Source organism: Sminthopsis crassicaudata, chromosome 6 (assembly GCF_048593235.1).
Source record: "Sminthopsis crassicaudata isolate SCR6 chromosome 6, ASM4859323v1, whole genome shotgun sequence".
NCBI classification, from domain to species: Eukaryota; Metazoa; Chordata; class Mammalia; order Dasyuromorphia; family Dasyuridae; genus Sminthopsis; species Sminthopsis crassicaudata.
The window spans coordinates 198458658-198485952 of record NC_133622.1 but is presented as its reverse complement, the minus strand read 5'-3'; the positions used below and the strand labels follow the sequence as shown (position 1 = coordinate 198485952).

Below are 27295 nucleotides of genomic sequence, written 5' to 3'. Positions count from 1 at the left end.
AAATATCTTTTCTACCTATAAACTTTTCTACTATAAATCTATCATTTCACTTATCTACTGATCATTATCTATTTAACTATGCATCAAGTGTATCTATTGAATCTATTTGTTTACCCTATCTATCCCATCTATCTATCAGCACTTATCTATGTATCTAGTCTATTAGTCTATTTGTCCACTCATCTATTCTTCTATTCACATACTACTCCCTTGGCTGTCAGGATCCAACTTGGTTGTTGGGGAGAGAACATCCCCTTTAAGTCAGAAAACCTTGGGTGTTCTCAGGCGTGTCACAATGGGCATGACACAATGAGGTCTCCATGGAGAAGGTAAGCAAAGCAAATGCTCATCAGATGAGGGTAGTGCTCACCTGGTATGTGGGTTTTTTTTCTTTTTAAAAATTGTTTGAGGAAAGCTTTTTATTTACAAAACATATGAAGGGGTAAGTTTTTAACACTGACCCTTGCAAAACCTTCTCTTCCAACTTTTCCCCTCCTTCCTTCCACCTCTTCCCCTAGATGACAGGGAAGATGACAGGGGATTCACATGTTAAATATATGAAAATATATGCTTAATCCAATGTATGTAAAAATATTTATACAATTATCTTGCTTATGCATAGATTGTCTTCCTAGTTCTTTTTGTTGACATCATTTTCCCCAATAGAATATAAACTTTGCGGGCAAGACCATTTTGTTTTTACCTTTATGTCTCCAGGGTCTAGTGAAATATACGACCCCTAGTAAGTATGTAATAGATGTTTGCTCCTTGTTTAATTGAGCTTTGCTGATTGAGTAGTCTAAGGAAGATGGATGAGGTGGGCTACCAGATGAATGATATGGTCACAAAGGACACAGGGACCAGAAACTGGGGACATGAGTAGAAGCACCAGCGGGAAAGGGAGCCAAGCCCACATATTGCTCTTGGGATGGAGCCTAGGGTTTGGCTGCAAAGCAGAAGGAGCTAGGGCCACGGTTAAGACCCCAGACCGCTTCATCCGGTACCTTTCATCATGTAGAATTTGGAAAACACCCCATTGAACGCTGCAGATCTAGAATCCCCTTGTTAATTAGGCCAGGGTTGTCTGTACAAGACAAGATCTGTTTCAATCTCGCCTCTATTTTGCTGACCTGTTGCCTCAGTTTCTTTAACTGAGAGAGTGGATATTAGCACCTACCTCCCAGTGATGTTCAGGAGAGAATATGTGTAAAGTGCTTAGCACAGTGCTTGGTACATAGGAGTTTAATAAATGCTTGTTTCCTTAATAAATATTGGTAAATCGGAAGTGATTCGAAGTGGAAAAATGGCAGAGCTACCAAGGAAAAACTCCAACAGTTCTTGCCCTCAAGAAGGTGGTTTTCTGTAGATGAGACCCTCCAAGCCCAAGCCCAGAAGTGGAAAGCCCAAGATGGAGGATGAGAAGGTGCTGTCAGAGAGCAATCCAGACCTCCTCCTCTTCCACCCCCTGGGAGGATTCCCAAGGCCAAGCTAAGGACTAGCTCTGGAAGCCGGCTTGACTGGCTTGTCCAGGGTCTTCTGGGGCCCTTCAGCCAATTAAGGCTGCATCCTGCTTGGGAGTTAGTTTGGTTTCATTTTCTTGCCAGAGCCTGTACATCAATTCCCAAGAGGTATTGTTCCAGCTTTATCAATCAGTGCAAACATCTTTTGTGGCTAACCTGACGTTTGCCACTATCTATGGAATCAAATCAGACGGGGTTTTCCCATCTCCAATCTTGCCGTCTCCAGAGCACCCATTTGCTTTTCTAGCACTCTTACTATCCCCCTTCTTCATCCAGGGGATTTAGGTTCCCAGCTTCTGAAGAAAGGTTAGATTTTCAGAAACAGAAGTTTGACATTTCAGTCATATAGATTATAATGAGCACAAGTCAGGCAGAAGAAACTTCAAAGGGGGAATGGGGGGCTCTAGCACAAGCCTGTGGGGACACCAATTATTTTCTGGCTCAGCCTTCCCCTAGAGTGAGGGGAAGCACCTGGATGCAAATCTCTAAGCCAGTCCCTTGTCATTCTGAATTGCCCTTCTGGTGTAGAATGGCTGCTCTGCTCCTCCAGGAAGATCCAAAAGACTTCAGCAGGGCCAGTTCCGAGCTTCTCTGGAACTTCTCTGGCTAGAACACAACAGCCCTGCTGCTTGTTAACCCCCACTACCTCTTTGCTCCCAGATTTTCAGACGGTCCCCAGCCTCTGATGGCAAAGGGCCTGCTTACAGTTTTTTCACAATCTCAAAGAAGAACAAATCTGCCTCCCTCTCTTATTCCCAAACCCAGATAGGATAGCCAGCTTTACCCATCAGCAGTATGGGCTAGCTGCAAATAAGGGAAAAATGTTGTTTACCCAATAAGTTTGCCAACAAGTATTTCTTTAGGATTAACCAGCTGGCAAATATAATCATCAGATAGTAAAGAAGAAACTGGGAAATATCACTAATCATGTGGGAGCTGAAAGAATGACAACTTGAAACTTTTGGAAACAGAAAAAAAACATTTTTTATTTTTAAAAACACATCAAACTCAGAAACATCATCTCTCCCCTTCCCCCCACCAGTACAATAAACTCCAAAGTATAGATATCAAAACTCCCCAACAATCAAACTCAGAAACATCCTCTCTCCCCTTCCCCCCACCAGTGCAATAAACTCCAAAGTATAGATCAAAACTCCCCAACAACAATCTAAATCCCGTTTCAAGTAGATTTCCAAAGACATGTTTTCAATATCGCCAGAATCTGGTCACTCTGGCTTCAGTATCTCCTTTGCTTCAGTACTGGCTTATAGGTTGCCTGAAAAGATAAAATGTTAAAGCATAAGTGAAAGATATGTGTCCATTTGATATACTGGAAAAACCATCCACAAACTGCAATATTTTGGGTGGGGCTTGTATGTATATTTTAATCCAGCTATTCATTCTCTTCTGCCTATAAATCTCTTTTCTACTTCTAAATCCCTTTTTTTAATCTAAAAATCTCTTTTCTACCTATAAATGGCTTTTCTTCCTATAGAGCTGTTTGCTACCTATAAATCACTTTTCTTCCTATAAATCACTTTTCTACCTATAAACTTTTCTACTATAAATCTATCTTTTCACTTATCTATCCATCATTATCTTTTTAACTATGCATTAAGTGTATCTATTCAATCTATTTGTTTATCTTCTCTATCCCATTCATCCATCACCAGGAATCTATGTATCTAGTCTATCAGTCTATTAGTCCACTCATGCATTCTTCTATTCACATACTACTCCCTTTTCCTGTCAGGATCCAACTGGGTTGTTGGGAAGAGAACATCACCTTGAAGTCAGAAAACTTTGGGTGTTCTCCGGCATGTCACAATGAGCATCACACAATGAGGTCTCCATGGCCAAGGTAAGCAAGTCAACTGCTCATCTGATGAGGATTGTGCTCAGGCTTTATGCGCAAGTCTTCTTTTAACAATATTTTTTAGGAAACCTCTTTATTTAGAAAACATATGGACTTCCGGACAAAGGAGTAGTGGCAGTAGTAGGAGGTGGAGGCGTAGAAGAAGTAGGAGTAGTATGAGTAGTAACAGTAATAGGAAGAGGAATAAAAGTAGTGATAGAAGTAGTAAAAAGAGTAGTAATGATAAAAGTAATAGTAATGGTAGTAGTATTAATAATAATAGGAGTAGGAATAATAGTAGTAGAAGAAGTAGTAATAGCAACAGTAATAATGATAGGAATAGGAGTGACACTAGTAGGAGTAGGAGTAGGAGTAGCAGTACTAGTAGGAGTAATAGAAATAGTAAAAGTGGTAGTAGAAATAATAGTAGTAGTGGTAGTAAAAGGAGTATTAATAGTAATAGGAGCAATGATAGTACTAGTAGCAGGAGGAAGAGATCTAGAAGGAATAATAACAATAATAAGAGTGGCAGTAATTGTAGTAGTTGGTGGAAGAGTAATAGTAGTAATCGTAGGAGTAATACTAATAGGAGTAGGAAGAGGAGTAATAGTAGAAATAGTAGTAATAATAATAGGGGTAAGAGTACAAGTAATAATGGTAGTAGTAAGAGAATTATCTGACCTTTACACAGTGCTTCACCATCTCCCGAATTCTATAGATCATCTCCTCAAATGCTACCCCTAAGGCTCAGACCAAGTCTTGTGGGAACAGCCAGACTCTCCCATCCTTGGGCCAGGGAGATGCATGTCCTGTTATTTCGGGTTCGGTACCTGTGTTCCAGGCTTCAGGGAAGAAACGAGATCTTTCAACATTTTGGCTTCTGATATTGTCACCCCACCAACCACAAAGAGGATCTGGAGTGGATGGTCACCGGGATGAGGGCGGCCCACCTCTAACAGTCACTACAACAAGGATGGGGTCAGCCCTCAGAAGGGAATGCCAGGTTAATGTTGCTACAAATGAACTATATAAAATCCAAGAGAAAATATATGACTCATTAATGATCAAATACAGATCTTACATTAGGACACAATGTTGCTAGATTTTCACTGTGGAATCACAATTTTAGAACTGGAAATGTAGTTTCCTAGTGGTCATGGAGCTCAACTATCTCATTTAACATGTGAGGAAACTGAGGCTCAGGGAGTTTAAAGTGATAATATAAAGTCATGAAAGTAAGAAATAAACAGCAGAGCAAAATACCACTTGTTTAATGTTACTTTATTACAGTGTCTTTCCCCTACCCCATCCCACCACTTTTTTTTTTTTAAAGAGTAAATATGTTTAGTTATAGGTTAGAAGATTGGAGTATGGAAATATACACACACATATATGGACACCCATACACCCATATATAATGAACACTTAGAGGTAACACGATAGTATTAACAGGATCTGTTTGAATCTTGTCTCTGCCATTTACATCTTGTATGCGCTTGAACAATATATTAACTATACTAAACCTCCTTGTGTCTCAGTGACTTTCTTTGTAAAATATGGAAGTAGAAACCCTGAAATATTGCTGCCAGCTCAAAATCCACGATGCTGTGACTCTACTTGAAAACAAATAGTTCTCAGAGGCTTATCCTCTGTGGAGCAAACATGATTGTATCATTCCCAATTTACAGAGGAGGAAATTGAGGCAAACACAGATTAAGTGACTTGCCCAGAGTCCTACAGCTGGTGTTTGAAATCAGTTGCTGATTCAAGGGAGGTCCAACAGTGTTATCCACTGAACCAGCCAGCTGCCTATAATTTTAGAAAAAGTCTTCATCTATATGTAATTGAATTTAACAAGCATTTATGAAACCTCTAATATGAGCAAGTCATCTTTTTTCTGGGAACCAGCCATAGGATGAGGAAAAAGAAAATAGTTTCCGAACTAAAAGAATTTGCTTTTGTTTGTTTGTTTGCTTTTAAGTGTAGGCTCTCTATTTCCCAGATTATTTGTACTTCTAGTTTATATATAGGGCTAGTCAGCAACCAGGCCCTACCTTGATCTCCTATTAACACTGACTGCAGGAGGGAAGCTGCAGGTACATTATCTCTATGTAAATGCTTTACCTTCATGAACAGGTTAAATCCCGTTTTAAGTCGATCCCGTGGCTTAAGATGCGTTCAATATCGCCAGCATCTGGTCACAACTGGTTCAGTATCTCCTCTGCTTCAGCAGTGGCTTATAGGATGCCTGAAAAGGTAAAATGTTACAGCATAAGTGAAAGATATGTGTCCAATTGATCTACTAGAATAACCATCCACAAAATGCAATTTTGGGGGGGCGTGGGGGAAGAGGGGAAGAAAGAGAAGTCAACAATTTCCCAAGCCAGATAGAAAGCAACCATTTTAGCTTCTATAATATTGAAGAATAAAATATAATAGTTTAATACTGACGTGAAGGCAGTCTCAATCTATGACAGCAGCCCTTGGTATCATGCTGATGAGGGCCCAAATGGATCTCTCTCTCCAGTAATTTATTTACTGATTTACCTAACCCTCCATTGACTCCTTCATTATTTATGTATAATTTAAGGCAGCTATTCATTCTCTTCTGCCTATAAATCTCTTTTCTACCTATAAATCTCGTTTCTTCTCCTAAATCACTTTTTTAACTATATATATCTCTTTTCTACCTATGTATCGCTTTTTTCATATAAATCTCTTTTCTAACTATAAATCACTTTTTTTCCTATAAATATCTTTGATAGCTATAAACTTTTCTACTATAAATCTATCTTTTCACTTATCTACCCATCATTATCTATTTAACTATGCATCAAGTGTATCTATTGAATCTATTTGTTTACCCTATCTATCCCATCTATCTATCAGCACTTATCTATGTATCTAGTCTATTAGTCTATTTGTCCACTCATCTATTCTTCTATTCACATACTACCCCCTTGGCTGTCAGGATCCAACTGGGTTGTTGGGGAGAGAACATCCCCTTTAAGTCAGAAAACCTTGGGTGTTCTCAGGCGTGTCACAATGGGCATGACACAATGAGGTCTCCATGGAGAAGGTAAGCAAAGCAAATGCTCATCAGATGAGGGTAGTGCTCACTTGGTATTGTTAGGATTACTAGGTGAGAACTCACGTTGTCTGGACAGTGACAAGGTGAGAATTCAGGTTGTCTGGACAATTACAAGGTGAGAACTCAGGTTTACTTGATAGAAGGAGCAAACTCATTGGCTGAAGTGGTTCTTCCCTGAAGCCCTTGCATTATCCCACGCCCATTCTCTGGGAGGATAAAGGAGGCAACAGTGGGCCTGGAAAGTCAGTCTGCCTGGAGAAGGATAAGAGCTGCAGGAGATTCAGAGCCAGGATTCAAGGAGAAGACTCTGCACTACATCTGGCTTGATGCAGCTCTCTGCAGGAAGGGAAGTCACTTCTCTGGACAAGAGTTAACAGCAACTCCCTGGAGACAACAGTTCACTACAGGAAGAAGAATCTGTCTGAGAGATTTGAGTAGACACAGCAGATCTCTTCCCAGAGAGCGATCCAGCAGCTTCTGGAGACGACAGCACGCTACATTTGGCATCCACACGTGGGGCAAGGACTTTTGCTTATCCTGACAAGAGGAGCTAGACCAGACCTTCGCAATTTGGCGCCCGAACAGGGACAGACACGGTCCTGATTCCAGTGGAAAAGCCTCCCATCCAGATCTCAGTCTCTCTGAGCCAGAACTGTGAGTAACGAGGAAACTTTGTTAAAGATTAAGTGAGCGTGCTAATAGATAAATAAGGAACTTAACTTGTTAAGGGCTAAACCAGGAATCTCTTATAGCTGAAATGGGGCAGATGTTAGCTATATTCAATCCCTGGACCTCAGCCGACTCATCCCCAGCCCCAGAAGCAACCTCAGCTCCACCCCCATTCAGGAGTGGTACTATAGAGAGTATAATCAAGATAATTGAGGAGCAGAGTTTACTTGTAACATGGGTACAGATTGCTAAACTCTTGGCTGCATTAAGACGCACATCCCCTTGGTTCTTAGAGGAAGAAAAGATAGATGTAGATAAATGGAAGCTAGTGGGATTTGAAATGAAAGAATTTTATGCAAAAAATGGGCCTCGTTCAATTTCTGCAGAAGTATTTTATATCTACAACATAGTTCAATTAACCTTAAACTATCAAGCAAGTTGTTGGAGAAGGAAAAGTTTTAAAAAGGAACAGAGGAGGAAGTGTGAGGAAAAAAGGAAAGATCAAGATCTTGCCTTAGAGCAAGAGGATTTAAATGAGGAATTATGGTATGATTCTCTTGAAGAAGCTTCAACCCTGCCTAGAGAACAGATTATTGGCAGGCCCACATCCACCCCACCTTCAGAGGTGGAGGAAGAAGGAGGGGAAGAGGCAGAAACACAAACAGAATTGCCTGTGAAGCAGCCTAAGCCTATGACAAGATTAGAAAAAGCATTGGTTAAAGCTAAGAGAGAAGGACAGGATATAAGTGATTTTATACATGCATATCCTGTGATTGAAAATATTGACTCTGTAGGTCAAAAAAGGAGAAGATATGCACCTTTAGATTTGAATAAAATTAAAGATTTGAAAAAAGGTTGTACCCTTTATGGGGCTACATCAGCTTATGTTAAAATGTTACTAGATGGTTTGTCTTATGAAGTCCTAACCCCAAATGATTGGAAATCCATAGCAAGGACATGCCTGGAACCTGGAGAAAATTTATTATGGCTTGTGGAATTTCATGAATTATGTAAAATTCAAGTCAGATGCAATTTGGAAATAGGAGTTAACACACAATTCACTTTTGAGCACTTGGCTGGTGAAGGTTGTTATGGAGAGAATTCAGAACAGATTAATTATACCATGACAATATATGAGCAAATTGCTAAGGCTGCAATAAAAGCTTGGGGTGTCCTTCCTGGACAGAAAGATCGTGGAGAGGCTTTCACTAAAATACAGCAAGGTCCCAATGAACCTTTTGCAGATTTTGTGGGACATTTGCAAACTGCTGTCAAAAGAACTATTGGAGAAAATTCAGCTACAGAAATAATGACCAGACATCTGGCTAAGGAAAATGCCAATGAGATTTGCAAAAGAATTATATGGGGATTAGACAAAGATGCTCCTTTAGAGGAGATCATAAGACGCTGTGCTACAGTGGGAACAAATGCTTTTTACACCCGGACAATGATGAGCGTGGAAAGACAGGGTCCCTCCTGGCAAGGGCCTTCTAGAGAAACTCGGCGATGTTTTCAATGTGGAAAAATTGGGCATCTAAGAGCTCAGTGTAGATATGGAGATACAGTGAGAAGACAGGGTGAGAGAAGACCTAAAACTCCATGTCCAAAATGTCACAAGGGCCTCCACTGGGCCTCCGAATGTAGATTGACACAGGGAAATGACAGGTGGGGCCCAGCTTCAGCCCCCGAAGTGGGGCATGATGGCAGCCGAGGTTACATCCAGAGAATTTTAAGACATGATCAATCAGCCAAAAGGCAATCAGATGGAAGAAAGGGATTGAAATTAGGAAAAATAGACTTGTGTGCAGTAGAGACTACCGAGATACTCCCTGGAGAAGTGAAATCTGTTCCTGTTGAGCCTATGGATCCTTTGCCTCCAGGCACAGTAGGCTTGACCATTTCACCTTCTGAGAGTGCCTACAAAACAGTGTCCATCCATACACTGATGTGGGAAACTGGAGAACGTGTATCTAATATCCCAGTCACTAACACAGGCAGACAACGTGTGATTTATCAACCAGGAGAAGTAGTAGCATCAGGCATATTGTTACGTACCCCTAATAAGCAACCTCGTGATAGTCGCCTAGATTTTGACTCCAATGAACAAAATCCAGGAATATATTGGACAGCAGCTGTGACAGCTGACCGACCTATGCTTACTATTTATATAAACGGAATACCATTTGAAGGATCGGTAGACACGGGTGCAGATCGTACAGTTATTAGAGGTGCCAATTGGCCCGGTCACTGGCCAAAGATTAAAGCAGACATGTCTGCTATATGTCTGGGGTGGGAGGATCAATAGCCCCAGAAGTTAGTGCTAGGCCTTTGAGATAGGTATTTGAAGGAGAAACAGGAGCTTTTACTCCTTTTGTGGTTGAAAAAATCCCCATCAATCTGTGGGGAAGAGACATTTTACAGCAGATAGGATTACAAATAAGCACTTCAGCTTTTTAGGCAGGGCTGCTGTTGAAGGCCTACCTGCACTTTCACCAGTTCCTATTCAGTGGAAGACTGATTCACCAGTGTGGGTAGAACAGTGGCCCTTAAGAAGTGATAAAATTCAGGCCTTATTAGACATAGTGCAAGAACAACTTGACCAAGGACACTTGCGGCCTTCTCTAAGTCCTTGGAATTCCCTAGTATTTGTGGTGAAAAAGAAATCTGGAAAATGGAGGATGTTAACTGATCTAAGAAGAGTAAATGAACAGATGGAAACTATGGGAACTCTTCAGCCTGGACTTCCATCTCCTACTCAGTTGCCAAGAGAATGGCCTCTATGGGTTATAGACATTAAGGATTGTTTCTATTCTATCCCTCTAGATAAGGAGGGTATGAAAAGATGTGCTTTTTCAGTGCCTAGTGTTAATTTGGCTGAGCCTTATAAAAGATATGAATGGACAGTTTTGCCACAGGGAATGAAAAACAGCCCTACTATGTGCCAAATGTATGTTGCTGCTGCTCTTGCTCCAGTAAGAAAAGCCTTTCCAAAAGTAGTATTGTTACATTATATGGATGATATTTTGGGATGTGTACCTGAGGAACAAATGTTAGAAGCATGTCTACAAAGGACCATGGAAACATTAAAGTACTACAAACTGCATATAGCTACAGAAAAAATTCAAAGACAGGCTCCTTTTCAATATTTAGGATATCAAGTATATCCTAAGACACTCACAGTACAAAAGCTTTCTTTAAGAACAGAGAAGTTGAACACCTTAAATGACTTTCAAAAATCAATAGGAGATATCCAATGGATGCGTCCAGTGTTAGGCTTAACTACCAATCAACTACAACCTCTATATGACATTTTAAGGGGAGACAGTGCTTTAAATTCACCACGCCAGCTTACAAAAGAAGCACAAAATGTGGTTGAAAGAGTCACTCAAAAACCCTTGGAAATATCAGTTTTTGCTACAAAAGAGGCACCCACAGCAGTCCTTCATCAAGGAGACAGAGTGATTGAGTGAATGAACCTCCCAGCACAACCAGAACAAAGCCTTACACCTTACCCAGTGCTTGTGGCTAGGATTTTATTAAAGGCTATTAAGAGAGTAACACAATTATCTGGAATAAGTCCTGAAAAAATATACACATTCTATACTAACGCACAAATTAATGTATGCTGTGAGACCATCCCAGAATGGCAAATTTTATTGGCCACCGCTCCAAATTTTGCACATGGATCTCCATTAAAGATTACCCGGCTACTACATAATTGGCGATGGATCTTTGAAGAAAAGGTTTCCAAGGTTCCTCTTAAAGGACCAACAATCTTTACAGACGCCTCCAAAGAAAATATTTGTGCTGTATACTCTCATGATTTAACCATAAAGAGAGTAATCAGGACTCCTTTTCAATCCACTCAACAGAATGAATTATTTGCTATCATGCTAGCTCTTACTTATTACCCAGGAGACGTAAATATAATTACTGATTCAGCTTATTCTGTAGGTGTAGTACAAAGAATTGCCACAGCCCAAATAAAATTTGCAGCCTCTAATATTTATCAGCTCTTTAAGGAACTTCAAGAGCAAGTGAGAAAACATCCAGGCAAGATTTATATCTTGCATGTCCACTCACATAGTGGACTTCCAGGTCCCATTTTTGTTGGAAATTCAAAGGCAGATAGCCTTCTAACGATGTTAGCCAGTAGTCCTTTATTTCAGGAAGCACAAGAATCTCATTCTAAATATCATCAGGCTGCTCGAGCTTTACGTTTACAATTTGGAATCACAAGAGAGGAAGCTAGGAGCATAGTAAAAAGCTGTACAGCTTGTCTTCCTTGCCATGCTCCTACACTCCCTCCAGTGAAGAATCCTCGTGGTTTGAGACCCAATGAAATCTGGCAAATGGATGTGACCCATTATAAATCTTTTGGTCGTCTATCTTTTATCCATGTCGTGGTAGACACCTTTTCAGGATTCACATTTGCAGTGCCAGCAGCAAAAGAGACAGCCCGAGTGGTCACTGAATTCCTTATACAAGCATTTGCAATTATGGGTGTGCCACAAGCAATAAAAACAGACAATGGACCTGCATATACGTCCAAACATTTTACACACTTTTGTGCACAGTATAAGATTTTACATACCACGGGCATACCCTTTAATCCTCAAGGGCAGGCAAGAGTAGAGAGAAGAAACAGAGATATTAAGACACTCCTCCAAAAACAAAAGAAAGGGGGAGCCACAGGTAACCCTAGAGAACTTCTAAATTTAGTTCTCTATACCATTAATTTTCTAATTTTTGACAAAGATGCACTGGCTGCGGCAGACAGGTTTTATAACCCACCAGAAGGGCAGTGTCCAGTGCGAGCAGCTCCACTGTCCTTAGATAATCGCCAGGTGATGTGGAGAGATCCAGAAAGTGGTGAATGGAAGGGACCAGGTAGGTTAACTGCCTGGGGGAGAGGGTTTGCTTGTATTTCTTCAGCAGGAGAAGGAATCAGATGGGTGCCAACGAGTCATATTCGCCTTGTCCATCAGAGAGAGACAGAAAAAGAGAAAGACCTCAAAATAAAGGAGAAGATCTAAGAAACATCTTACACCGAAAGAGCATGGCTAATAAAAAGACTGTTAAAGAAGTTTAAAACCAGCAGGAATCATTGGACTTCCTCACACAAGATGAGACTAATGGACAATGGATTTATGGACATTTATAAATTTTCAATTTATGATTATTTGATTATGTTATATACTTCTAGCATGTGTTATGTTACTATGTTACTATGTGCTTATGTAATTTATGTAATTATCTGTAATACTTCCCATATTGATGGCTTTAGGTTTCAAGGTCATGACTGTCCTATGTTCTAAATCAAAAGAAAGGGGGAGATGTTAGGATTACTAGGTGAGAACTCACGTTGTCTGGACAGTGACAAGGTGAGAATTCAGGTTGTCTAGACAATTACAAGGTGAGAACTCAGGATGCCTTGATAGAAGGAGCAAGCTCATTGGCTAAAGTGGTTCTTCCCAGAAGCCCTTGCATTATGCCACGCCCTTTCTCTGGGAGGATAAAAGAGGCAACAGTGGGCCTGGAAAGTCAGTCTGCCTGGAGAAGGATAAGAGCTGGAAGAGATTCAGAGCCAGGATTCAAGGAGAAGACTCTGCACTAAGTCTGGCTTGATGCAGCTCTCTGCAGGAAGGGGAGTCACTTCTCTGGACAAGAGTTAACAGCAACTACCTGGAGACAACAGTTCACTACAGGAAGAAGAATCTGTCTGAGAGATGTGAGTAGACACAGCAGATCTCTTCCCAGAGAGTGATCCAGCAGCTTCTGGAGACGACAACACGCTACATGGTATTATGGAGTTTTTTCTTTTAAAAAATTATTTGAGGAAAGCTTTTTATTTACAAAACATATGAAGGGGTAAGTTTTTAACACTGACCCTTGCAAAACCTTCTCTTCCAACTTTTCCCCTCTTTCCTTCCACCTCTTCCCCTAGATGACAGGTAATTACATGTTAAATATGTGAAAATATATGCTTAATCCAATGTATGTAAAAATATTTGTACAATTATCTTGCTTATGCATAGATTTTCTTCCTAGTTCTTTTTGTTGACATCATTTTCCCCAATAGAATATAAACTTTGCGGGCAAGACCATTTTGTTTTTACCTTTATGTCTCCAGGGTCTAGTGAAATATATGACCCCTAGTAAGTATGTAATGTATGTTTGCTCCTTGTTTAATTGAGCTTTGCTGATTGAGTAGTCTAAGGAAGATGGATGAGGTGAGCTACCAGATGAATGATATGGTCACAAAAGACACAGGGACCAGAAACTGGGGACATGAATAGAAGCGCCAGCGGGAAAGGGAGCCAAGCCCACATATTGCTCTTGGGATGGAGCCTAGGGTTTGGCTGAAAAGCAGAAGGAGCTAGGGCCACGGTTAAGGCCCCAGACCGCTTCATCAGGTACCTTTCATCATGTAGAATTTGGAAAACACCCCATTGAACGCTGCAGATCTAGAATCCCCTTGTTAATTAGGCCAGGGTTGTCTGTACAAGACAAGATCTGTTTCAATCTCGCCTCTATTTTGCTGACCTGTTGCCTCAGTTAGCACCTACCTCCCAGTGATGTTAAGGAGAGAATATGTGTAAAGTGCTTAGCACAGTGCTTAGTACAAAAGAGTTTAATAAATGCTTGTTTCCTTAATAAATATTGGTAAATCGGAAGTGATTCGAAGTGGAAAAATGGCAGAGCTACCAAGGAAAAACTCCAACAGTTCTTGCCCTCAAGAAGGTGGTTTTCTGTAGATGAGACCCTCCAAGCCCAAGCCCAGAAGTGGAAAGCCCAAGATGGAGGATGAGAAGGTGCTGTCAGAGAGCAATCCAGACCTCCTCCTCTTCCACCCCCTGGGAGGATTCCCAAGGCCAAGCTAAGGACTAGCTCTGGAAGCCGGCTTGACTGGCTTGTCCAGGGTCTTCTGGGGTCCTTCAGCCAATTAAGGCTGCATCCTGCTTGGGAGTTAGTTTGGTTTCATTTTCTTGCCAGGGCCTGTACATCAATTCCCAAGAGGTATTGTTCCAGCTTTATCAATCAGTGCAAACATCCTTTGTGGCTAACCTGACGTTTGCCACTATCTATGGAATCAAATCAGATGGGGTTTTCCCATCTCCAATCTTGCTGTCTCCAGAGCACCCATTTGCTTTTCTAGCACTCTTACTATCCCTCTTCTTCATCCAGGGGATTTAGGTTCCCAGCTTCTGTAGAAAGGTTATTTTCAGAAACAGAAGTTTGACATTTCACTCATATAGATTATAATGAGCACAAGTCAGGCAGAAGAAACTTCAAAGGGGGAATGGGGGGCTCTAGCACAAGCCTGTGGGGACACCAATTATTTTCTGGCTCAGCCTTCCCCTAGAGCTTAGGGGAAGCACCTGGATGCAAATCTCTAAGCCAGTCCCTTGTCATTCTGAATTGCCCTCCTGGTGGAGAATGGCTGCTCTGCTCCTCCAGGAAGATCCAAAAGACTTCAGCAGGGCCAGTTCCGAGCTTCTCTGGAACTTCTCTGGCTAGAACACAACAGCCCTGCTGCTTGTTAACCCTCACTACCTCTTTGTTCCCAGACTTTCAGATGGTCCCCAGCCTCTGATGGCAAAGGTCCTACTTACAGTTTTTTCACAATCTCAAAGAAGAACAAATCTGCCTGCCTCTCTTATTCCCAAACCCAGATAGGATAGCCAGCTTAGCCCATAGCTTTACCCATCAGCAGTATGGGCTAGCTGGAAATAAGGGAAAAAGGTAGTTTACCCAATAAGTTTGCCAAGAAGTATTTCTTTAGGATTAACGAGCTGGCAAATGTAATCACCAGATAGTACAGAAGAAACTGGGAAATATCACTAATCATGTGGGAGCTGAAAGAATGACAATTTGACACTTTTGGAAACAGAAAAAAAAAAAAAAAAACATTTTTTATTTTTAAAACCACATCAAACTCAGAAACATCATCTCTCCCCTTCTGCCCACCAGTACAATAAACTCCAAAGTATAGATATCAAAACTCCCCAACAATCAAACTCAGAAACATCATCTCTTCCCTTCCCCCCACCAGTGCAATAAACTCCAAAGTGTAGATCAAAACTCCCCAACAACAATCTAAATCCCATTTTAAGTACATCGTAGCAATATCGCCAGAATCTGGTCACTCTGACTTCAGTATATCCTTTGCTTCAGTATTGGCTTATAGGTTGCCTGAAAAGGTAAAATGTTACAGCATAAGTGAAAGATATGTGTCCATTTCATATACTGGAAAAACCATCCACAAACTGCAATATTTTGGGGGGGGGTGTATGTATATTTTAATCCAGCTATTCATTCTCTTCTGCCTATAAATCTCTTTTCTACTTCTAAATCCCTTTTTTTAATCTAAAAATTTCTTTTCTACCTATAAATCACTTTTCTACCTATAAACTTTTCTACTATAAATCTATCTTTTCACTTATCTATCCATCATTATCTTTTTAACTATGCATTAAGTGTATCTATTCAATCTATTTGTTTATCTTCTCTATCCCATCCATCCATCACCAATAATCTATGTATCTAGTCTATCAGTCTATTAGTCCACTCATCCATTCTTCTATTCACGTACTACTCCCTTTGCTGTCAGGATCCAACTGGGTGGTTGGGGAGAGAACATCACCTTTAAGTCAGAAAACCTTGGGTGTTCTCAGGCGTGTCACAATGGGCATGACACAATGAGGTCTCCATGGCCAAGGTAAGCAAGTCAACTGCTCATCTGATGAGGATTGTGCTCAGGCTTTATGCGGAAGTTTTCTTTTAACAATATTTTTTAGGAAACCTCTTTATGTAGAAAACATATGAAGGGGCAAGTTTACAACACTGAGCCTTGCGAAACCTCATGTTCCAACATTCCCCCTCCTTCCTTCCACCTCCTTCCCTAGATGACCAGTCATTACATGTTATATATGTGAAAATATAGGATAAATCCAATGTATATGAAAATATTTATGCAATTATCTTGCTTATGCAATGATTTTCTTCCTACTTTTTTTTTGTTGACATCATTTTCCGCAATAATATATAAACTTTGAGGGCAAGACCATTTTGTTTTTATCTTTATGTCTCCAGGGTCTAGTGTAATATCTGACCCCTAGTAAGTATATGTAATATATGTTTGCTCCTTGTTTAATTGTGCTTTGCTTATTGAGTAGTCTAAGGCCTGATGGATGAGGTGGACTACCAAAGGAATGATACAGTCACAAAAGACACAGGGACCAGAATCTGGGGACATGAGTAGAAGCAGCCAGCGGGAAAGGGAGCCAAGCCCACATATTGCTCTTGGGATGGAGCCTAGGGCCAAGTTTATGTCCCCGGACCTCTTCATCAGGTACCTTTCATCTTGGACAATTTGAACACTGCAGATCTTGGATCCTTTTGTTAATTAGGCCAGGGTTGTCCGTACAAGACACATCCAATCTTAGGCCAAGGTTATCATGTTAGATCCATAGGATAGTAAGTCTGGAAGAGGTCACGAGCAACATGCCCTGAGAACAACATCTGCTTAATACACCAATAAATCTAATGTTGCAACAACTGGGGGAAGAGATTGAAGCTCACATTAAACAGAAGCATTTGCTTTGAGAAATTGTAGGGTAAAGACCCTTTTCAATGAAATAAAACGATGTGTTCCAATCGTCAAGCAGCCGAGTTCCCTGAATAAATCCAACCAATTTAAATCCAAGGCTAGGAACAGGCCAGGATGTCTGCTAAACTTTGCATGTATCCCAATTGGATCCTCCTCTCAAACCTGGAAGTGGAGGTATTCTTTTTTTCCCCCTTTCAAAAATGAGCTAGCTGGGCCCCCTCTCCCTTGGTGACAAGGCCAGTGAGCCTGAGGCCACATCTGGCTTCAGGCCTGGGATCTGTCTGCTGCACTGGGCATTTGATGAATGCTTGGTGACTAAAACCCAAGAACATTACCATTGCCTCACTGGCTCAGACCTCCAACTTACCCCTCCCCTCAGTAACCTGTCTCTGCCCCGTGAAGCCCAAGAGTGTGCCATGAACACTGGAGCGGCTACATCTCCTGGTAAGCAATGCACAATGAAGGAAAAGCACTCAGCGCCTTCCCATGCTAGTATCCCGGCAGCCGGGGAGCTCCTTCTCTGATCAGTGAGCATGGGTAAGATTTAGAGCCTTCCAGGTTGAGGAAGGGGCTCTAAGCTGTTTGCAGATACCCTCCTTAAAGGGTGCCAGGGTGACTCCCTACAATTATTGACCATTCTTTTATGCTTCATGATTGTCCTGAGTAATGGAATTTTTGAGTTTGCAGACTAAGAGGGATTAGAGCTTGGTGCTGTGGGATGCAAGGCCTCCCTTTGTTTGTCTGTGTGTGCCTTACATCCCAGGAAGTGCATTCGGTGGATCTATGAGAAATTATTCTGTCTGTATTAATAAATACACCCAGGCTTTTAAAGAAGTAATTGGCAACAGAGAAGCAACAAGTGCCTCTGGCATTGCCCACAGAAATAGAACTGTTTCTTCACCAGCTCCAAGGTGGAGGCTGATAGTTCTGTATGGGTTCCTCACAGAACCACAGTTCAAGTAACCAAGGAGTAGGCCTGGGGAGACTCAGCCAGGTCTATTCCTCCTTCAGTTTCCCAAGGAATTCAGAGCAACTTCAGCTTGGAACAGAGTGTCCTCATAAAGAATGGAGACATTTCCAGGAGTGGAGAGAGGGGGAAAATTCCAAGTTCCTAGTGCACAGGTTCTCAACCTGGGATATATCACGTTTATTTTCAAAACTAATTTTAATAATGAATGTCGAAAACTGTCTTTACCTGTATTTGGAAAAAATAAAATACTATTGAGAAAAAAACATTTTAAAACAGCATTTCAGTAATAGTGATTCCCTCGTTATCCTGTTCCTTTGTTTTAAGCATTTAAAAACGTCTATTCCTAGAAGAGGCATTCAGCAGTAAGTCAAAAAAGTCCATGATCCAAAAAAGTTAAGAAAGAAAAGATGATTAAAAGAAGTCAGGACTCGACTTTAGACTCTGTCTACTACTGTGTGCCTGTAGTTGTCTGTATTTGAAACAAAAATTGTTAGTCTTAAAAATGAAAAGGGAGAACTCACCCCTAATGAAGAGGAAATTAGAACAATAGTTAGGAGCTACTTTGCCCAACTTTACGGCAATAAATTCGATAACTTAAATGAAGTGGAAGAATACCTTCAAAAATAAGCTTGCCCAGACTAACAGAGGAAGAAGGAAATAGTCTGAATAGTCCCATTTCAGAAAAAGCAATAGAAGAAGCTATTAACCAACTCCCTAAGAAAAAATAATCCCCAGCACCAGATGGATTTACATGTGAATTCTACCAAAAATTTAAAAAACAACTCCAATGTTATAGAAACTATTTGAAAAAATAGGGATTGAAGGAGTCCTACCAAATTCCTTTTATGACACAGACATGGTACTGATACCTAAACCAGGTAGGCTGAAAACAGAGAAACAAAATTATAGACCAATCTCCCTAATGATGCTAAAATCTTAAATAAAATATTATCCAAAAGACTACAGAAAACCCTCCCCAGGATGATAAACTATGGCCAAGTGGGATTTATACCAGGAATGCAGGGCTGGTTCAATATTAGGAACACTATTTGTATAATCAACTATATCAATAACCAAATTAACAAAAACCATATGATCATCTCAATAGATGAAGAAAAAGCATTTCATAAAATCCAACATCCATTCCTACTACAAACCTTTGAGAGTACAGGAATAAATGGACTATTCCTTAAAATCATGATTATATATTTAAAACTGTCAGTAAACATCATATGTAATGGTGATACACTGGAACCTTTCCCAGTAAGATAAGGAGTGAAACAACGGTTGCTCACTATCACCATTACTATTCCATATTGTATTAGAAATGCTAGCCTGGGCAATAAGAGCTCAGAGAGATTCCAGGAATTAGAGTAGCTAATGAGGAAATCAAACTATCACTCTTTGCAGATGACATGATGGTATACTTAGAGAACCCCTAAGACTCTGCTAAAAAGCTATTAGAATTAATTCAGAACTTTAGCAAAGTTTCAAGATACAAAATAAATCCACCTAAATCCTCAGCATTTTTACATATTACCAACACAATCCAACAGCAAGAGATACAAAGAGAAATTCCATTCCAAACAAATGTTGAGAGTATAAAGTATTTGGGAATCCATCTACCAAAGAATAGTCAGGAATTATATGAGAAAAATTACAAAACACTTGCCACAAAAATGAAGTCAGATTTAAATAATTGGAAAGACATTCAGTGCTCTTGGATAAGCAGAGCGAATATTATCAAGATGACAATACTCTCTAAATTAATCTATTTATTTAGTGCTACACCAATCAGAAACTATTTTAATGACCTAGAAAAAATAACAACAACATTCATAGGAAAGAACAAAAGGTTGAGAATTGCAAGGGAAGTAATGAGAAAAAAAAATAATCAAATGAAGGTAGCCTAGCTGTACCTGATCTAAAGTATATTATAAAGCAGCAGTCACCAAAACCATTGGGTGTTGGCTAATAAATAGACTAGTTGATCAGTGGAATAGGTTAGCTTCACAGGGCAAGATATTGAATAAAAATAGCAATCTAGTTTTTGACAAACCCAAAGATCCCAGATTTTGGAATACGTATTCATTATTTGACAGAAACTGCTGGGAAAACTGGAAATTATTATGGTAGAAACTAGGCATGGACCCACACTTAACAGCAAATAGGGAGAAAAGATCAAAATGGGTCCATGAGTTAGGAATAAAGAATGAGATCATAAATAAATTAGAGGAACAAAGGATAGTTTATCTCTCAGACTTGTGGAGGAAATATAACTTGCGCAGATTAACAGAGGAAGAAGTAAGAAGTCTAAATAGTCCCATTTCGGAAAAAGAAATAGAACAATTTATCAACCAACACCCTAAGAAAAAATCCTCAGGAAGAGATGGATTGACATATGAATTCTACCAAACATTTAAAGAACAACTAACTCTAATACTATATAAACTATTTGAAAAAAAAATGAATTGAAGGAGGCCTACCAAATTCCTTTTATGCCCCAGACATGGTACTGATACCTAAAACCAGGTAGATTGTAAACAGAGAAAGAAAACTAAAGACCATTTTCCTTCTTGAATATTGATGCTAAAATCTTAAATAAGATATTAGCAAAAAGACTTCAGAGAATCATCCCCAGGATAATACACTACGATCAAGCAGGATTTATACCAGCAGTGCTGGGTTGGTTTAATATTGGGAAAACTATTAGTATAATTGTCCATATTAATAATCAAATTACTAAAAACCATATGATCTTCTCAATAGATGCAGAAAAAGCATTTGATCAAATCCAACATCCATTCCTACAAAAAAAGACTTGAGAGTATAGGAATAAATGAACTATTCCTTAAAATGATAAGGAACCTATATTTAAAACCGTCAGCAAATATCTTAGGAACTTTTCCCTGTAAGATAAGGAGTGAAACAAGGTTTCCCACTATCACCATTACTATTCAATATAGTACTACAAACGCTAGCCTCGGCAAAAAGAGCCGAGAAAGAGATTCAAAAATTAAGAGTAGGAAATGAGGAAATAAAACTATCAATCTTTGCAGATGACATTATGGTATACTTAGAGAACCCCAAAGACTCTGCTAAAAAAGCTATTATAAACAATTCAGAACTTTAGCAAAATTGCAGGATACAAAATAAATCCACAGAAATCCTCAGCATTTTTATACCTTACCAACACAATCCAACAGCAAGAGATACAAAGAGAAATTCCATTCAAAATAACTGTCGATAGTACAAAATATTTGGGAATATATCTAACAAAGGAAAGTCAGGAGCAAAATTACGAAACACTTGGCACAAAAATGAAGTCAGATTTAAATAATTAGAAAGACGTTCAGTGCTTTTGGATAGGCCGAGAGAATATAATGAAGATGACAATACTCCCTAAACTAATCTATTTATTTAGTGCTATACCAATCTGACTTCCAAGGAACTTCTTTAAAGACCTAGAAAAAATAACAACAGGATTCATATGGAACAACAGAAGTTCAAGAATTTCAAGGTAAGTAATGAAAACAAAAATGAAGGTGGTCTAGCTGTCTAGCTGTACCTGATATAGAACTATATTATAAAGCAACAGTCACCAAAACCATTTGGTATTGCTTAAGAAATAGACTAGTTGTTCATTGGAGTAGGATAGGTTCACAGGGCAAGATAGGTGAATAAAAATAGCAATCTAGTGTTTGACAAACCCAGAGATCCCAACTTTTGCCATAAGAATTCATTATTTGACAAAAACAACTGGGAAAACTGGAAATTAGTATGGGAGAAACTAGGCATGGACCCACACTTAAGATCAAAATGGGTCCATGATTTAGGCATAAAGAACGAGGTCATAAATAAATTAGAGGAACATAGGATAGTTTACCTCTCAGACTTGTGGAGGAGGAAGGATTATGTGACCAAAGGAGACCTAGAGATCATTATTGATCACAAAATAGAAAATTTAGGTTACATCAAATTAAAAAGTTATCACAGGGGGGGAAAACTAATGCCAGGAAGATTAGAAGGGAAGTAACCAATTAGGAAAACATTTTTACAGTTAAAGGTTCTGAGAAAGGCCTCACTTCCAAGATATAGAGAGAATTGATGCTAATTTATAAGAAAACAAGCCATTCTCAAATTGAAAAAGGGTGAAAGGATATGGACAATTTTCAGATGATGAAATTAAAACTATTTCCACTCACAAGTTCCAAATCACAAGTGTGAGATACCACTACACACCTGTCACATTCGTTAAGATGACAGGAACAAATAATGATGAATGTTGGAGGGGCTGTGAGAAAATTGAGAAAATGATGCCATGCTGGTGGAGTTGTGAAAGAATCCAACCATTCTGGAGAGCAATCTGGAATTATGCCCCAAAAGTTATCAAAATCTGCCAATCCGTTGACCCAGCAGTGCTACTACGGGGCTTATATCCCAAGGAAATCCTAAAGAAGGGGAAAGGACCTGTATGTGCCAAAATGTTTGTGGCAGCACTTTTTGTAGTGGCTAGAAACTGGACAATGAACGGATGTCCATCAATTGGAGAATGGTTGGGTAAATTGTGGTATAAGAATGTTATGCAATATTCTTGTTCTGTAAGAAATGACCAACAGGAGGAAAACAGAGAGGCTTGGAGAGACTTACATCAACTGATGCTGAGTCAAACGAGCAGAACTAGGAGATCATTATACACTTCAACAATGATACTGTATGAGGTTGTGTTCGAATGGAAGTGGATATCTTCAACATAGACAATAGCTAATACAAGTCCACTTGATCAATGATGGAGAGAATCAGCTACACCCAGAACCTGAACACTGGGATATGTAAAGTGAGAGCATTTTGTTTGTTTGCTTTTTATTTTTCTTCACAGATTATTTTTACCTTCCGAATACAATTCTTCCTTTGCAATAACAACAACAATAAAATTTGGTTCTGCACATATATATTGTACCAAGAATATACTATAAGATATTTAAATATGTATGGCAATGCCTGCCGTCTATGGGAGGGCCTAGTGGGGAAGTACGGGAATAATTCAGAACAGAAAGGAGTACAAGGGATAATGTTGTAAAGAAAAATATGCCAGTGTACTGTCAAAAAAAATGTGCTATAATCAAAAATCAATAAAAAATAATGATAACTTGCTGGCATTTGTACTATTTTATAATTATAATCTCATTTGACTCTCACAACAACTTAGGCAATAGAGATTATTGTAAACAACGTTTCACTATTGAGCAAACTGAGAGCAGATGTAAAATGACTTGTTTAAGGTCAAAATATATAGTAAGTTTTGGAAGAAAAATTGGAACTCTAAGTCTTCCTGCCTTGAAGCCCCTGCCCTCTATCAGCTGTACAATCTCACTTTCACCCTTTCTGGTGTTGTAATAGTTAAGTTGTCGGCTCCCTTCTAGGAGAAGAAATTGGTCATGGCACTAGAAAAATTTAACAGTACTCACAGTAGGAGTAATAATAGTAATAGAAGTAAGAGTAGCAATAGTAGTAGTAGTAGTAGTAGTAGTAGTAGTAGTAGTAGTAGTAGTAGTGGTAGTAGTAGTAGTGGTAGTAGTAGTACTAGTGGTAGTGCTAGTAGTAATTATAGTAATAGTAGGGACCAAGGAGTAGTTTTAGTAGTAGGAGGTGGAGGAGTAGAAGAAGTAGGAGTAGTATGAGTAGTAACAGGAATAGGAGTAGGAATAATAGTAGTAGAAGTAGTAGTAATAGCAACAGTAATGATGATAGGAATAGGAGTTACACTATAGTAGGAGTAGGAGTAGGAGTAGGAGGAGTAGTAGTAGTAGTAATAGTAATAATAAAAGTGGTAGTAGAAATAATAGTAGTAGTGGTAGTAAAAGGAGTATGAATAGGAATAGGAGCAATGATAGTACTAGTAGCAGGAGGAAGAGATCTACAAGGAATAATAACAGTAATAAGAGTGGCAGTAATTGTAGTAGTTGGTGGAAGAGTAATAGTAGTAATCATAGGAGTAATACTAATAGGAGTAGGAAGAGGAGTAATAGTAGAAATAGTAGTAATAATAATAGGGGTAAGAGTACAAGTAATAATAGTAGTAGTAAGAGAATTATCTGACCTTTACACAGTGCTTCACCATCTCCCGAATTCTATAGATCATCTCCTCAAATGCTACCCCTAAGGCTCAGACCAAGTCTTGTGGGAACAGCCAGACTCTCCCATCCTTGGGCCAGGGAGATGCATGTCCTGTTATTTCGGGTTCGGTACCTGTGTTCCAGGCTTCAGGGAAGAAATGAGATCTTTCAACATTTTGGCTTCTGATATCGTCACCCCACCAACCACAAAGAGGATCTGGAGTGGATGGTCACCGGGATGAGGGCGGTCCACCTCTAACAGTCACCACAACAAGGATGGGGTCAGCCCTCAGAAGGGAATGCCAGGTTAATGTTGCTACAAATGAACTATATAAAATCCAAGAGAAAATGTATGACTCATTAATGATAAAGTACAGATCTTACATTAGGACACAATGTTGCTAGATTTTCAGCTGTGGAATCACAATTTTACAACTGGAAATGGAGTTTCCTAGTGGTCATGGAGCTCAACTCTCTCATTTAACATGTGAGGAAAAGGAGGCTCAGGGAGTTTAAAGTGATAATATAAAGTCATGAAAGTAAGAAATAAACAGCAGAGCAAAATACCACTTGTTTAATGTTACTTTATTACAGTGTCTTTCCCCTACCCCATCCCACCACTTTTTTTTTTTAAGAGTTAATATGTTTAGTTATAGGTTAGAAGATTGGAGTATGGAAATACACACAAACATATATGCACACCCATACACCCATATATAATGAACACTTAGAGGTAACACGATAGTATTAACAGGATCTGTTTGAATCTTGTCTCTGCCATTTAAAACTTGTATGTGCTTGAACAATATATTAACTATACTAAACCTCCTTGAGTCTCAGTGCCTTTCTCTGTAAAATATGGAAGTAGAAACCCTGAAATATTCCTCACGGCTCAAAATCCACGATGTTGTGACTCTACTTGAAAACAAATAGTTCTCAGAGGCTTATCCTCTGTGGAGCAAACATGATTGTATCATTCCCATTTTAAAGAGGAGGAAATTGAGGCAAACACAGATTAAGTGACTTGCCCAGAGTCCTACAGCTGGTGTTTGAAATCAGTTGCTGATTCAAGGGAGGTCCAACAGTGTTATCCACTGAACCAGCCAGCTGCCTATAATTTTAGAAAAAGTCTTCATCTATATGTAATTTAATTTAACAAGCATTTATGAAACCTCTAATATGAGCAAGTCATCTTTTTTCTGGGAACCAGCCATAGGATGAGGAAAAAGAAAATAGTTTCCGAACTAAAAGAATTTGCTTTTGTTTGTTTGTTTGCTTTCAAGTGTAGGCTCTCTATTTCCCAGATTATTTGTACTTCTAGTATATATATAGGGCTAGTCAGCAACCAGGCCCTACCTTGATCTCCTATTAACACTGACTGCAGGAGGGAAGCTGCAGGTACATTATCTCTATGTAGATGCTTTACCTTCATGAACAGGTTAAATCCCGTTTTAAGTCGATCCCGAGGCTTAAGATGCGTTCAATATCGCCAGCATCTGGTCACAACTGGTTCAGTATCTCCTCTGCTTCAGCAGTGGCTTATAGGATGCCTGAAAAGGTAAAATGTTACAGCATAAGTGAAAGATATGTGTCCAATTGATCTACTAGAATAACCATCCACAAAATGCAATTTTGGGGGGGCGTGGGGGAAGAGGGGAAGAAAGAGAAGTCAACAATTTCCCAAGCCAGATAGAAAGCAACCATTTTAGCTTCTATAATATTGAAGAATAAAATACTGACGTGAAGGCAGTCTCAATCTATGACAGCAGCCCTTGGTATCATGCTGATGAGGGCCCAAATGGATCTCTCTCTCCAGTAATTTATTTACTGATTTACCTAACCCTCCATTGACTCCTTCATTATCTATGTATAATTTAAGGCAGCTATTCATTCTCTTCTGCCTATAAATCTCTTTTCTACCTATAAATCTCGTTTCTTCTTCTAAATCACTTTTTTAGCTATATATCTCTTTTCTACCTATGTATCGCTTTTTTCATATAAATCTCCTTTCTAACTATAAATCACTTTTTTTTCCTATAAATATCTTTTCTACCTATAAACTTTTCTACTATAAATCTATCTTTTCACTTATCTACCCATCATTATCTATTTAACTATGCATCGAGTGTATCTATTGGATCTATTTGTTTACCCTATCTATCCCATCTATCTATCAGCACTTATCTATGTATCTAGTCTATTAGTCTATTTGTCCACTCATCCATTCTTCTATTCACATACTACTCCCTTGGCTGTCAGGATCCAACTGGGTTGTTGGGGAGAGAACCTCACCTTTAAGTCAGAAAACCTTGGGTGTTCTCAGGCGTGTCACAATGGGCATGACACAATGAGGTCTCCATGGAGAAGGTAAGCAAAGCAAATGCTTATCAGATGAGGATAGTGCTCACCTGGTATTGTTAGGATTACTAGGTGAGAACTCACGTTGTCTGGACAGTGACAAGGTGAGAATTCAGGTTGTCTGGACAATTACAAGGTGAGAACTCAGGTTTACTTTATAGAAGGAGCAAGCTCATTGGATGAAGTGGTTCTTCCCAGAAGCCCTTGCATTATCCCACGCCCATTCTCTGGGAGGATAAAGGAGGCAACAGTGGGCCTGGAAAGTCAGTCTGCCTGGAGAAGGATAAGAGCTGCAGGAGATTCAGAGCCAGGATTCAAGGAGAAGACTCTGCACTACATCTGGCTTGATGCAGCTCTCTGCAGGAAGGGAAGTCACTTCTCTGGACAAGAGTTAACAGCAACTCCCTGGAGACAACAGTTCACTACAGGAAGAAGAATCTGTCTGAGAGATTTGAGTAGACACAGCAGATCTCTTCCCAGAGAGCGATCCAGCAGCTTCTGGAGACGACAGCACGCTACATTTGGCGTCCACACGTGGGGCAAGGACTTTTGCTTATCCTGACAAGAGGAGCTAGACCAGACCTTCGCAATTTGGCGCCCGAACAGGGACAGACAGGGTCCTGATTCCAGTGGAAAAGCCTCCCATCCAGATCTCAGTCTCTCTGAGCCAGAACTGTGAGTAACGAGGAAACTTTGTTAAAGATTAAGTGAGCGTGCTAATAGATAAATAAGGAACTTAACTTGTTAAGGGCTAAACCAGGAATCTCTTATAGCTGAAATGGGGCAGATGTTAGCTATATTCAATCCCTGGACCTCAGCCGACTCATCCCCAGCCCCAGAAGCAACCTCAGCTCCACCCCCATTCAGGAGTGGTACTATAGAGAGTATAATCAAGATAATTGAGGAGCAGAGTTTACTTGTAACATGGGTACAGATTGCTAAACTCTTGGCTGCATTAAGACGCACATCCCCTTGGTTCTTAGAGGAAGAAAAGATAGATGTAGATAAATGGAAGCTAGTGGGATTTGAAATGAAAGAATTTTATGCAAAAAATGGGCCTCGTTCAATTTCTGCAGAAGTATTTTATATCTACAACATAGTTC

The 27295-nt window shown here is 39.6% G+C and overlaps 2 long non-coding RNA genes across 3 annotated transcripts; one reads left to right on the top strand and one right to left on the bottom strand.

Annotated features, from left to right (window-relative positions):
* The first annotated feature begins 306 nt into the window (after window positions 1–306).
* LOC141545582 (uncharacterized) lies at window positions 307–4635 on the top strand. Its single transcript, XR_012483077.1, has 3 exons — window positions 307–329; window positions 3274–3381; window positions 4067–4635. It is a non-coding gene; the product is annotated as an uncharacterized LOC141545582 (long non-coding RNA).
* On the bottom strand, window positions 2480–26135 carry LOC141545583 (uncharacterized). Of its 2 annotated transcripts, none has more exons than XR_012483079.1 (5): window positions 25575–26135; window positions 5500–5623; window positions 4057–4217; window positions 2675–2796; window positions 2480–2593 (listed from the first exon to the last, which is right to left on the bottom strand). It is a non-coding gene; the product is annotated as an uncharacterized LOC141545583 (long non-coding RNA). The 2 variants fall into 2 exon arrangements; XR_012483078.1 differs by lacking the exon at window positions 5500–5623 and adding an exon at window positions 25261–25384 and having other exon boundaries at window positions 25575–26102.
* Between the last annotated feature and the right edge of the window lie 1160 nt (window positions 26136–27295).